Source organism: Triticum aestivum, chromosome 4A, assembly GCF_018294505.1.
Source record: "Triticum aestivum cultivar Chinese Spring chromosome 4A, IWGSC CS RefSeq v2.1, whole genome shotgun sequence".
NCBI classification, from domain to species: Eukaryota; Viridiplantae; Streptophyta; class Magnoliopsida; order Poales; family Poaceae; genus Triticum; species Triticum aestivum.
In genome coordinates, this window is record NC_057803.1 from 554,521,065 (window position 1) to 554,533,187 (window position 12,123).

Genomic DNA, 12,123 nt, shown 5'->3' on the forward strand with positions numbered 1-12,123 from the left:
CGAACGCCGTCTTCGCCTTCGTCTTCAACCTCGGGCACCCGAGCCATCTCCGGTCGATTCAGCGTCGCCAGGACCTCCCCGAGCTCGCTGACCCCCTCTTCGGCATCGCCGTGAGCCCCTGCTCCCAACCCCTCTTTCCCCTCTATCGATTTCCTCCTCTAGCCCCTTTGGCCACCCCGAACGAAGCTCGCCGCCATTGCGCTTCGTCGCCGTCGTGGCTAGAGCCCACCTCCGTCGCGTCTGAGAGCGTCACCGTCCTCAGCACGTCTGCAGGAGCACCTAGCACCCCACCGCTCGACCTTCCGTGCACCACCACGCCGGTTCTGAGTACAACCGAACCACGACCGCCGCAAACCTCGTCGTCGGCGTTGATTCCGGCGACCATCGGGTCCAGCTCCACCACCCACAGACGCGGCTCAGCCCCAGCTCTCCATAGAACCCAAACACGCCCCAAACCATGGCCAGTAGCGCAATCCCGACGCGGACGCCGCCGCGATCTGAGGTTGCCGGCGGTTAAACGCCGGCAGCTGACATGGCACCATTAGTTTAGGTGCTAATCGCATTTAGTTATTGCCTGTGTCAATGACATGTGGGTCCCCGAGCATAATTAGGTTAGTCTAATTTCTGTTAAGATTAGTACTAATACGTGTGGACCCCACGTGTCAGCTTTGACTTTGGTCAAGTCAACGTTGACCGGTCCCACCTGTCATCCACCCAAACCAGCCTGAGCCACTGACGTATGGATCCCATAGGTCAGGTTTGACCTAGTCGACCCAGTTGACCTGCTGACATCACACCTATGTCATGCTGACGCAGTAAAGCATTTTCTGGATTTAAGTTTATTCAGGAAATTCTAGAAAAATAGTATAAACTTCTAAAAATCATAGAAATTCAACCATAACTCCAAATGAGACAAATTATATATGAAAAATGATCAAAAAATCCAAAGAATCTGTTTATGGCATTTTCATGCATGTTAGAGCAACTTATATCCTCTGTTTAGGACAATTCAACTAAATGGCATTTAAGAAAGCACATATGGAGTTTGAATTTGAACCTAGTGTCCAAACCAACTCCATTTAACTTGTTGCTAGTTGCATTAGGCCAATCAACAGCATATTGCCATGTCACATTCATGCATCATATTGTTGCGTTGCATTGATTGTGTTTTCTCTCTGTTGCCGGTAATTGTCCCCTCTCAGTAGATGTTGCATCGACGATGTGATCGTTGACACTGATGAAGACCCAATGCTATCTTCAGAAGTGTCAAGCAAGCAAAACCCCATTGTTCATTCTGATACAATCCCACTCTCTCGCTCCTGCTCTCTTTTACTGCATTAGGACAACAACGATTCATCTGTTACTTGTTGCGGTAGTTGAACCCCTTATCCTCTGCATGACCTATCATTGCCACAGTAAATAGATGAAACCCACTAGCATGAGTAGGAGTTGTTTGAGCCATGATGTTCCTACTCATTCATGCTTGTTTGTCATGCCTGCTATTGCTTAGAGTTGTGTCAGGTCTGATTCATCAGGGATGAATTTGAAAGTTGTGAACATGTACTACTGTGTGTGAGCTAAGTGTGTTGAACATGATTTGGTAAATGTATCGATGAGAGGCCATGTAGGAATACATGGTGGGTTGTTTCATTGGAACCGTCCTTAAGCACAGAGATCTGTATGTGTGATTTAAGAATTAGTTACTACCATGCATTTGGATCCTTAATTGACCCTCTCGGCTTCTTAACCACCCTAATCCTCTGTCCAGGAGTTGCAACTAGTTTATGGTGTTTATAGGATATGTGTTGGCGGCCGTGCGTAGAGCTGACCCTAGTGGTGGCCTATGATGCGGTAGATACACCGTGGCCGGGTATACCGGGCGCCCGTTTGGTGTCTCGGAACCCTGTACACATCGTTCGGGGCCGTATGTGGAAACCTCAGCCAGACTCCCTGCGGATGGAACCTGTATAGGTGATAAACCTGGACTAGAGACTTGAGTGTTAGGTAGGCCGTGGCCGACACCCTCGTTGGGCTTCTGCTTGAAGGTTGCCGAGTACATGTCGTGTAAACGACGGTAAGTGGTGAGAGCGTGTATGAAGAAGTATACCCCTGCAGGGTTAACATTATCTATTCGAATAGCGGCTTCCGCGGTAAAGGACTGCTTGGTTACCTATACAGTTCATAAATAACTTGAAGTGGATACTCTAAAACTTGCAAGATAAGCGTGAGTGCTATGGATGGCCTTCTCGTAGGGAGACGGGAGCGGATCCATAGTGGTGTATTGATATGGTGAATATGTGGACTCGTGTGCGCCACCTCAAAAGAGTTGCTTGTAGTCGTAGTTCAGGTTAGCCACTGGGTTAAAACTGGCTTGCTGCAGTTAAACTCCACTACCCCTTTGTTGATACCGATGCATATGTAGTTAGTTCTGATGTAAATCTTGCTGGGTACATTTGTACTCACGTTTGCTTAATTTATGTTTTGCAGAGAGACTTCAGTCTCGCTAGTAGTTCCGCGTGGACTTCGACGTTTAGCTTGATACGTCAGCTATGATCTTGTGCCCTCGGCAGGATCTGGTAGATAGTCAGGCTTCTTAGCCTTTTTCATTTGTAGATGTCTGTACTCAGACATGTTAAGCTTCCGCATGTGTTTTGATTTGTATGCTATGATTGTTGGGTCATGAGACCCATGTTTGTATATCTCGCTCCTCGGAGCCTAATGAATAATACTTGAGTCGTAGAGTTATGTTGTGATGCCATGTTGTATTTACACATGTCGAGCATATTGTGTGTATGATTGAAATGCTTGGTATGTGTGGGATCCGACAACCTAGTTGTTTATCCTTGGCAGCCTCTCTTATGGGGAAATGTAGTCTAGTGCTTCCATGAGCCATAGTAGTCCGCTACAGCCCCGTTCACCGGAGTCCTGTTAGCCCAACACTACTGCTCAGGACACTTGACTGGTCGGCATGTGTTTCACTTCGTTCCTGTGTCTGTCCCTTCGGGGAAATGTCACGCGGTGACATCCGGAGTCCTGCCTAGCCTGCTACAGCCCGGGTTCCCGGAGTCCTGTTAGCCCAGTGCTACAGCCCGGATTCACACGCTGCTGACCGACATGCTCGATGTGATTCATGTATGCCTGTCCCCATAGGTTGGTGCCGCTTTGGGTTCACGACTAGCCATGTCGGCCCGGGTTCTCTGTCGTATGGATGCTAGCGACACTACCATATATGTGAGCTAAAAGGTGCTAAGGGTCCCAGGCCATGGTAAGGCGACATCCATGGAATACCGTGCGTGAGGCCGCAAACTGATATGAGGTGTTACTAGGTAGATCGATGTGACTTGGAATCAGGGTCCTGACAGCGTTGGTATCAGAGGCTGACTTCCTATAGGATTACCAAGCCAAGTTGGTCGAAGTTGAGTCTAGAAATGCTTTAGTTATATAAGGGATTTGATTGTGGAAGGGAACGTAAGGCTCTTTTTACTCCTTTACCTTATGCCCTTCTGATCTGAGTCAACCTCTTCCTTTCTACGGGGTTTAAGAACTAGGCCTTCTCATCTATCTATCAGGATGACGAGTTATTATGATAGAGACTTATAGGATTGATGGATTTAAGCCCGAGTTCAGTTTCTACTACTTCCGTGTGTTCATAGTTGGTCCCGGAACCTTGATATTGTGCTTCTGAGTAGTCATGCCACTATTTTGCAGGATGTTTCAAATCTTTTTGAGCATTTACAGCCGTCATGCTGTCCGAGTCATCCCAGGTTTCTAACTAGTCTGATGCATTTGCAAATCCCTTCTTTCCATTTCTGATGTCCATTTGGGCCAGATTAATCACAGTAATCAGTGAGTTGAGGTACCTGTTACCTCGACATATATGTTGGATCTATTATTATGACCCTAGGTGTTTTAGGGAGTCACCTAGTAATCTAGCCATGTTTTGTGTTCCCAATGTGATGATTTTGGCCACCATTCTCGAAAGCATCTCGTGATGTTATTAGTTAGTAGGTATTCTTTCCTAGGTTCTTGAACCCAAGATTCACTCTACTTAATTCGTGTAGATAGTGTTGCTCGTTCCTTTAGGATATTAGTAACCTTGCGATAGTCCTCGAGGTCCCTGGTATTTCTTCCTTCCAAATACCATGAACCGTTAAGGCAGAAGTTCTTTGGACCAAAATATCACAATCAGAGTACTCCTGAGGAGTTCTCCATTCATAATTGTGATTCTGCCAGTTCTACCTTTCTGCATGGGTTATCTGGAAGAAACCTGTTGAACTTGGTTCAACATATTAACCTATGCATCCACAACTCAGAAAGATATATGTCCACTTGAGTTGTTCCTCTTCATTTGTATTTCGACCATCATCTATCAATTGATAGTCAGGAGTAATTGTGCATCCGTGTTTATCAATGCTTATTATTCTTGTGGTCCGTCAAGCCATTCTATTCCAGAATGACTAGGAGAAACAAACTCCAGTACCTCATCCATTTCTAGGATTGGGTCAAAGCAGTTGTATTCCGCAGATCAAATGCAATCAAGCTTTTTATTATGTTCTACCCTGAAGTATTACCCACTTTATGTCAAGAATATCGTGGGATTTGCACCATCTCTTATGAATTCTTGATGCAGTGATACTTCGCACCATCATCATTCATTTCTCGGTCCTCGTGTTGTTGTAACCAGAATGCCGACAAGTGATTGTGATGTGTGAAATAATACTCCTAGCAACTAGTTGCTTGGTAGTAAATGGACAATATTCTCATTCTTAGCATGTTGGTTACTGAATCATCATCTCTAAGATAGATTGTGCTACCTAGTCCTTATTTCTGGAGCACTCTTCGATCAAGGAGTCAGGATTGTGCCAATCCTTGCTTATTTGATCATGTCGTCTTGCATGAGAAGCAAGATTGTTCTCGAAGCTTAGTAACATATTGGTGGTTCGTGATTTTCTGATTTTCTTCTCGGAAGTATCACCAGGTTGTCCCATGACTGTTTTGTTGAGCTCGTGATCAAGTTGGTTTCTTATAAATCACCCCTTCTCAATCTGTGTTGGATATCCCTGAGCTAGTTGGTTGAGGTAGACAACAACTTGGAGAGTTGGAAGGTAGAAGCTTTGCTTAACCTAGTTCATCTCTAAGGGATATCTTCTGTGTGTGTTGAAGAAAGATGATACCTCCATTGGCTGGTCCTCATGATCAGTTGTTGGATCTATTGCCTTGTGAAAACTTTGACTTGAGTATGGGCTATCATCAAGTCAAATCAGAACCAACGATGTTTGTAATGTTGTCTTACTCGTGGTTGATCCCTCGAGCATACACCATTACATCTTTTGGTCTGACCAATGCTATCACCGTGTTCACATGATGGTGGAAGTCTAGTGATATGGAAATTCGGACGAGTCGCTGTTGAGCCCATCAGCATCATCTTGTCTCCTTCATGATTGTGTTGAACATCCAGCTAGTGTTGGAAACTTGTGTAAGCATTTTCTTCATGCCCCGTTCATGAAGTATATGTTGGATGAAAGAAGTGACTTCATCGATTCACGTGCATTTGATGTAAGTTGCCGCCGTGAATTTGAGAAAGGTTTGTTTTGTTTCCTTTAGAATCCTCCCAAGTTAGGCATACACGTGCCAAGTATTCTGTGGTCTGTTAGACTGATCATCTTCGTTCCATATGAATTCCGTAGCACACCAAGCCGCTGATTGTTTTGTTCAAGGAGAAGAAGTTACCTCCTAAGAGCTATGCCGGACTTATGTAAGGACTTCGATATCCTCGATGATGGTTCCTCACCCGAACTTCGGCAGTGTTTTACTATAAGACTACTGAGTGATCATGCTTGTCTAGGATAGTGTGTTCACAGGTATGTAGCAAAACCTGCTCATGTTTTGGAGCTTGCTATCGTAGTTCATCTCCCGAGAGTCTCACAACGATATCTCGTCGACTTGTGTTGAAACTCTTCTTTCAGACATGTGAGTCTGATGTATCCTGTTTCTAACCAGATCTGAATCTCAGGCAGATATGATGGTTGGAACATTCCCGACATTTGCATTTTATTCCCAGCTTGCACTGCCTTTTGTCAATCTCCCTTGGACTGCCCTTCTCAGCAATTTCTGTTCAGGATCATCTTCAGAAGTGGTCCTACCATGGGTTCCATCCATTTATGATGATAAGCAAATCATTCATTGCGTTGTCTTCAACAAGGTAGTCCACATCATCCATTCTAGTCCGAGTATGTCATTCTTTTGAACTCCTTCAAATGATCGTTTGTAAATTTCCTTAGGCTGGTATAGAGAGTTCCAATGATCTCTGTATCAAAAGTAATTCCTTTTGCCATTTAAGGGAATAATTTTACAAGTCACCTCTCCCAAGGTGCCCCGCTATGGGATCATGGAAATTGTTTCTTAGCTACTTTGAAACCCTCGTCAAATTGTTTCTTCCTTTCCTCCTGATGCATGTTTTGCCTCTTAGCTCCATAGATGTTTCCACATCTCATTCCATGAGTTGATCTTGTGATCATTAAGTTGATCCTAAGTTGCTCGAACCTCAAGAAGATCGATTCTTCTAAAATTTTCCCTTTCTTCTCTTTGTCATGTTGGATGTAGTTCTCAAAGCAAGATGTCGAGATCAAGGTGATGCAAAATCAACATCCTCGAGAAAGACTTCTAGATCGTGAAGATCGTGTCGGCTTTGTGTCCCCTCTGTCTTCTTACCCCACGTCTTGAAATCTCGGGACGAGATTCTTGTTTAGTGGGGGTGAGCTGTCACAGCCCCAGATCAGCCCTTGCTTGATTTTTCTTGCATCCATGCATCATGTCTAAATTTCTTTTAAATTTGAATTGGGGAATTGGAGAGCCTCAGAAATCATTTCTAAAAATGATCAACAATAAAAAAATTGCTTCAAATGCTTCCAAGGAAATGTCCCTTTTCAGCTTTGAAAAATATTGGCAAGACTAAAATTCAAACCAATATTTTTGGAGGTTCAAAAGTATTTATCTTGGGCCTTTGAGTTAAATCCTATAGTATTTGAATTGGATTATATTCATAATAATTAGTTTACTAGTCCAATAATTCTGAAAATTGGTAAGTGGCTCTGAATATATTATACATAGCCACATGATAATTTTCAGAAGCTAAAAAAATAGTTTAGTGCCTGAACTAAATCAGAACACAGAAAACAAAATAGAAAACAGAACATAAATTATGAAAAGACAGAAACCTCACCTGGGCCTTACCTGGTAGAAGAGGCCCAGCCCACCAGGGGCTGAGTGGTCTTCTTCCTCCTGCTAAGAGGACAGACAGGTGCGTGGCGAGCGCGCCGACGACGCCTTGCCACCTCCTGCTTCAGCCGCACGACCCCGACCCCTCCAGTCGTGCCACGGAGACGCCCAGTGCTCCCTCTCGCTCTCCCCTCTCGCTCTGGACCCCTCTCCCTTCTCTGCTCTCTCCCCGAACACGCCCGCCGCCGCCGACGTGCACCACCGCGGCCATCGCCTCCCCCTCGCCTCTTCGACATGCCCAGGAGCTCCACCACCGATGCCTACGCCTCTCTGTCGACTCACGCGACGCCAAACGCCGTCTTCGCCTTCGTCTTCAACCTCGGGCACCCGAGCCATCTCCGGTCGATTCGGCGCCGCCAGGACCTCCCCGATCTCGCTGACCCCATCTTCGGCATCACCGTGAGCCCCTGCTCCCAACCCCTCTCTCCCCTCTATCGATTTCCTCCTCTAGCCCCTTTGGCCACCCCGACCGAAGCTCGCCGCTGTTGCGCTTCGTCGCCGCCGTGGCTAGAGCCCACCTCCGCCGCGTCTGAGAGCGTCACCGTCCTCAGCACGTCTGCGGGAGCACCTAGCACCCCACCGCTCGACCTATCGTGCACCACAACACCGGTTCCGAGCGCAATCGAATCACGGCCGCCGCAAACCTCGTCGCCCGTGTTGATTCCGGCGACCATCGGGTCCAGCTCCACCACCCACAGACGCGGCTCAGCCCCAGCTCTCCATAGAACCCAACCACGCCCCAAACCATGGCCAGTAGCGCAATCCCGACGCGGACGCCGCCGCGATCTGAGGTCGCCGGCGGTTAAACGCCGGGAGCTAACGTGGCACCATTAGTTTAGGTGCTAATCGCGTTTAGTTATTGCCTGTGTCAATGACATGTGGGTCCCCGAGCATAATTAGGTTAGTCTAATTTCTGTTAAGATTAGTACTAATACGTGTGGACCCCACGTGTCAGCTTTGACTTTGGTCAAGTCAACGTTGACCGGTCCCACCTGTCATCCACCCAAACCAGCCTGAGCCACTGACGTATGGGTCCCATAGGTCAGTTTTGACCTGGCCGACCCAGTTGACCTGCTGACGTCACACCTATGTCATGCTGACGCAATAAAGCATTTTCTGGATTTTAGTTTATTCAGGAAATTCCAGAAAAATAGTATAAACTTCTAAAAATCATAGAAATTCAACCATAACTCCAAATGAGACAAATTATATATGAAAAATGATCAGAAAAATCCAAAGAATCTATTTATGGCATTTTCATGCATGTTAGAGCAACTTATATCCTCTGTTTAGGACAATTCAATTAAATGGCATTTAAGAAAGCACATATGGAGTTTGAATTTGAACCTAGTGTCCAAACCAACTCCATTTAACTTGTTGCTAGTTGCATTAGGCCAATCAACAGCATATTTCCATGTCACATTCATGCATCATATTGTTGCATTGCATTGATTGTGTTTTCTCTCTGTTGCCGGTAATTGTCCCCTCTTAGTAGACATTGCTTCGACGATGTGATCGTTGACACTAATGAAGACCCAATGCTATCTTCAGAAGTGTCAGGCAAGCAAAACCCCCTTGTTCATTCCGATACAATCCCACTCTCTCGCTCCTGCTCTCTTTTACTGCATTAGGACAACAACGATTCATCTGTTACTTGTTGCGGTAGTTGAACCCCTTATCCTCTGCATGACCTGTCATTGCCACAGTAAATAGATGAAACCCACTAGCATGAGTAGGAGTTGTTTGAGCCATGATGTTCCTACTCATTCATGCTTGTTTGTCATGCCTGCTATTGCTTAGAGTTGTGTCAGGTCTGATTCATCGGGGATGAATTTGAAAGTTGTGAACATGTCCTACTGTGTGTGAGCTAAGTGTGTTGAACATGATTTGGTAAATGTATCGATGAGAGGCCATGTAGGAGTACATGGTGGGTTGTTTCATTGGAACCGTCCTTAAGCACAAAGATCTTTATATGTGATTTAAGAATTAGTTACTACCATGCATTGGGATCCTTAATTGACCCTCTCGGCTTCTTAACCACCCTAGTCCTCTGTCCAGGAGTTGCAACTAGTTTATGGTGTTTATAGGATATGTGTTGGCGGCCGTGTGTAGCGCTGACCCTAGTGGTGGGCTATGATGCGGTAGATACACCGTGGCCGGGTATACCGGGCGCCCGTTTGGTGTCTCGGAACCCTGTACACATCGTTCGGGGCCGTATGTGGAAACCTCGGCAAGACTCCCTGCGGATGGAACCTGGATAGGCGATAAACCTAGACTAGAGACTTGAGTGTTAGGTAGGCCGTGGCCGACACCCTCGTTGGGCTTCTGCTTGAAGGTTGCTGAGTACATGTCGTGTAAACGACGGTAAGTGGTGAGAGCGTGTATGAAGAAGTACACCCCTGCAGGGTTAACATCATCTATTCGAATAGCGGCTTCCGCGGTAAAGGACTGCTTGGTTACCTATGTAGTTCATAGATAACTTGAAGTGGATACTCTAAAACTTGCAAGATAAGCGTGAGTGCTATGGATGGCCTTCTCGTAGGGAGACGGGAGCGGATCCATAGTGGTGTATTGATATGGTGAATATGTGGACTCATGTGTGCCACCTCAAAAGAGTTGCTTGTAGTCGTAGTTCAGGTTAGCCACTGGGTCAAAACTGGCTTGCTGCAGTTAAACTCCACTACCCCTTTGTTGATACCGATGCATATGTAGTTAGTTCTGATGTAAATCTTGCTGGGTATATTTGTACTCACGTTTGCTTAATTTATGTTTTGCAGAGAGACTTTAGTCTCGCTAGTAGTTCCGCGTGGACTTTGACGTTTAGCTTGATACCTCAGCTATGATCTTGTGCCCTCGGTAGGATCTGGTAGATAGTCAGGCTTCTTAGCCTTTTTCATTTGTAGATGTCTGTACTCAGACATGTTAAGCTTCCACATGTGTTTTGATTTGTATGCTATGATTGTTGGGTCATGAGACCCACGTTTGTATATCTCGCTCCTCGGAGCCTAATGAATAATACTTGAGTCGTAGAGTTATGTTGTGATGCCATGTTGTATTTACACATGTCGAGCATATTGTGTGTATGATTGAAATGCTTGGTATATGTGGGATCTGACAACCTAGTTGTTTATCCTTGGCAGCCTCTCTTATGGGGAAATGTAGTCTAGTGCTTCCATGAGCCATAGTAGTCCGCTATAGCCCGGTTCACCGGAGTCCTGTTAGCCCAGCACTACTGCTTAGGACACTTGACTGGCCGGCATGTGTTTCACTTCGTTCCTGTGTCTGTCCCTTCAGGGAAATGTCACGCGTTGACATCCGGAGTCCTGCCTAGCCTGCTACAACCCTGGTTCCCGGAGTCCTGTTAGCCCAGTGCTACAACCCGGATTCACACGCTGTTGACCAACATGCTCGATGTGATTCATGTATGCCTGTCCCCATAGGTTGGTGCCGCTTTGGGTTCACAACTAGCCATGTCGGCCCGGGTTCTCTGTCGTATGGATGCTAGCGACACTATCATATACGTGAGCCAAAAGGCGCAAACGGTCCCGGACCATGGTAAGGCGACATTCGTGGAATATCGTGCGTGATGCCGCAAAATAATATGAGGTGTTACCGGCTAGATCGATGTGACTTGGAATCGGGGTACTGACACCCAAACATATATATATATATATAAAATGATGAGAGAAAAAGAGATAAGGGACAATGTTACTATCCTTTTACCACACTTGTGCTTCAAAGTAGCACCATGATCTTCATAGTAGAGAGTCTCTCATGTTATCACTTTCATATACTTGTGGGAATTTTTTCATTATAGAACTTGGCTTGTATATTCCAATGATGGGCTTCCTCAAATTGCCCTAGGTCTTCATGAGCAAGAAAGTTGGATGCACACCCACTTAGTTTCTTTTTGAGCTTTCATATACTTATAGCTCTAGTGCATCCGTTGCATGGCAATCCCTACTCACTCACATTGATATCTATTGATGGGCATCTCCATAGCCCGTTGATACGCCTAGTTGATGTGAGACTATCTTCCCCTCCTTTTTGTCTTCTCCACAACCACCATTCTATTCCACCTATAGTGCTATATCCATGGCTCACGCTCATGTATTGCGTGAAGATTGAAAAAGTTTTGAAAAAGTTAGAGTATGAAACAATTGCTTGGCTTGTCATCAGGGTTGTGCATGATTTAAATACTTTGTGTGGTGAAGATGGAGCATAGCCAGACTATATGATTTTGTAGGGATAACTTTCTTTGGCCATGTTATTTTGAGAAGACATAATTGCTTTGTTAGTATGCTTGAAGTATTATTATTTTTATGTCAATATAAACTTTTGTCTTGAATCTTTCTAATCTGAATATTCATACCACAATTAAGAAGATTTGCATTGAAATTATGCCAAATAGCACTCCGCATCAAAAATTCTCTTTTTATCATTTACCTACTCGAGGACGAGTAGGAATTAAGCTTGGGGATGCCTGATACGTCTCCAACGTATATATAATTTTTGATTGCTCCATTCTATATTATCTACTGTTTTGGACTATATTGGGCTTTATTTTCCACTTTTATATTATTTTTGGGACTAACCTATTAACCGGAGGCCCAGCCCAGAATTGCTGTTTTTTGCCTATTTCAATGTTTCGAAGAAACGGAATATCAAATGGAATAAAATCTTCGGGAACGTGATTTTCTCACGGAACGTGATCCGGGAGACATGGACCCTGCTCCAAGGAACAAAAGAGGCGGTCACGAGGGTGGGGGGTGCACCCCCCTAGGGCGCGCCCCCTACCTCGAGGGCCCCTCGTTGCTCCTCCGGCGTACTTCTTCCTCCTATATA